The sequence below is a fragment of the Nicotiana attenuata genome, chromosome 2 (genome assembly GCF_001879085.1).
Source record: "Nicotiana attenuata strain UT chromosome 2, NIATTr2, whole genome shotgun sequence".
NCBI lineage: Eukaryota > Viridiplantae > Streptophyta > Magnoliopsida > Solanales > Solanaceae > Nicotiana > Nicotiana attenuata.
The window spans coordinates 81121053-81123376 of NC_031990.1; the positions used below are offsets into that span (position 1 = coordinate 81121053).

The 2324-nt window shown below is 35.0% G+C and overlaps 1 long non-coding RNA gene across 1 annotated transcript; it reads right to left on the reverse strand.

Moving 5' to 3' along the window:
• On the reverse strand, nucleotides 612-1379 carry LOC109223057. Its single transcript, XR_002067516.1, has 3 exons — nucleotides 1220-1379; nucleotides 1080-1151; nucleotides 612-927 (listed from the first exon to the last, which is right to left on the reverse strand). It is a non-coding gene; the product is annotated as an uncharacterized LOC109223057 (long non-coding RNA).

Consider the following 2324-nt stretch of genomic DNA (forward strand, 5'->3'; position numbering starts at 1 on the left):
CAATTCAAATGTACTGACGTCCCTTTTGCCGGGGGCCTGCATCTCACAATGCAGGTAGTGATTTATAGGTTGATGATTCAGAGCGCTAGAATTCTCGTACCAGCTATTTGGTGATCCCCAGTTCTTTCAGGGCATTATCATTACTTTACAGCCTTTCAGTATTTACAGATAGTTAGTGCTTTCAGCACTTCAATAGAGGCTTCATAGAATAGAGTAACAGTTAGACAGAATCGCATGCTTTTCATATTAAGCTATGTTGGCTACAAATATGTTTCAGAATTGTATTAATATTTCCGCACTTTGATTTATATCATCCAGGCTTTCAGTATATCAGCATGTGTTAATTTATCTTCCGCATTCAGTATGTTATGATACCACATGTTGATTTAGCCACCCGGTTGGTTCGCTCGGTCACATGTAGTCAGGCACCGAGTGCCGTGTTACATCCAGGCCCAGGTTCGGGGCGTGACAACATTGAAATACAATGAAAAAAAAGACAATGAATACAATGAAATACGTAGAATACAGCGAGATACATTGAAATACAATGAAAAAAAAGACAATGAATACAATGAAATACAGCGAGATACATTTAAATACATTGAAATATATTAACTGAAAATTCAAGTTGCTCAGCCTCCAACTCAGTCGTCTTTGTTCAAGAACAACCCTAATGTCGTCTCGTTGAAGCGGCATCAGTATCCAGTCCTCGCTCGCCGTCACCGTTGCCTCTGGTTGCCGACGATTAGCACGTAATTACCGGCGAAATAACGGAGGTTTTTGTTGATCCGATATGTTGCGTCAGAGAATGAGATTGGGAGGCTGAGGGCGGCGGTATCAATGAATAACGGCCACGGTCGAAATGGTGACGGTGGCAAACACCATTAATCTCTCTTGACATTTTTCTAGATGAACATACTACAATTACTGAAAAACAAATAGGAAAAAAATGATCTAAGGCTTCTCTTTGATAGTGCAAAAGCTGAACATGATATCAACGTAACTAAAATTCATTCCAAAATACAAACTAAAGCAATAAAAGAACACTCTTTACTCTTCAGAGTTGACTGTTTGCATACCTCTGAATATATCCTGCGTTAAAAAGATGATGACTTGGCCAGTTCTCGGCATCTATTTTGGTCTACATACTCCTAAAATACATTCGTATGTTTAGCACGCAATCATTTAATCAATTGGGGATAAAGAAGTTCTTACCTACCATTGTAGTATACTTGCACAAATCTAAACTTGAATTTCAATGTAAAATATCAATGCCACTGGCAGGCGGAGGAGAAGATATCGGGAAGTAGAGAGAGGGAGAATAGATATGGGGTAGGGGATAGGAGAAATTTGAGGGGATATAAGAGAAAAATAATACAAAGCTTATTTTATGGCTTAAGGGTAGGAGGTGACTATAAATAGATATTTGGCTATAAAAAATCAAAAGGTAACTATGGAATATAATTTTTTAAAAGGGTATTTATTTAAAATAAATAAGGTATCAACCATTGCTATAGGAGGTAACTAATCCGTCCAGCGTTATTTGTTGGGTTCTCAAACCATATAGGCCCAAAATATTTCCATTTTTAGTTCCCAACTACTACCCAATAATGTTCATTGCTTAATTATTTTCTTTTTGGCTTTTAGTGTGAACTTCTTTTATAGAAAGTGAAATGTGATAGAGGTATCTTTATTCTAAAAATAAGAGAGTATACTGTCCTTTTCCTTTTGGTTTTCTTTGTTTTCTTAAATAAATCATTGAAGCAATATCCTGCTACATGCAAAATAAACATATCCAAGCCAGGGGAGATTGAAAAAGATTGGTTTAATTGGTGGTTGAGTTGTCAACATCGAATTTTCAAACGGATTGAGTTTAATAACTTTGTGGAACGAATCAGTGGGACGTCCAGCACACCAATAATGATTCTCCTCTTTTTCTTCCTTCTTCCCATCTGTCAATTTACTTCATGAGTACATTAAGAAAATTCCTAGATCAATCATAAGTCTAGAGTTTAAAATCCACATCATAGATAAATTCAAAATATCAATATATAATTCTTCATAAAAGGTGAGATTTATATTCTTGAAAATAAGATATATTACCCGTATAATAGGTTATATAATCTAAAAATATAAAAATTACTTATACTATCAATGTATATAAGTTAAACTTGCAATTTAATTTAGAAATCAAGACGAGTTTGTGAAACAAGCAAGTGTTTAACATTATTATGGAGGTAAATGTTAATCTTTGTAATAAACAAGATAATTTACTACAATCCTTCCAAGGACGTAATCCATCTTTTCACATCACATTAAGGGAT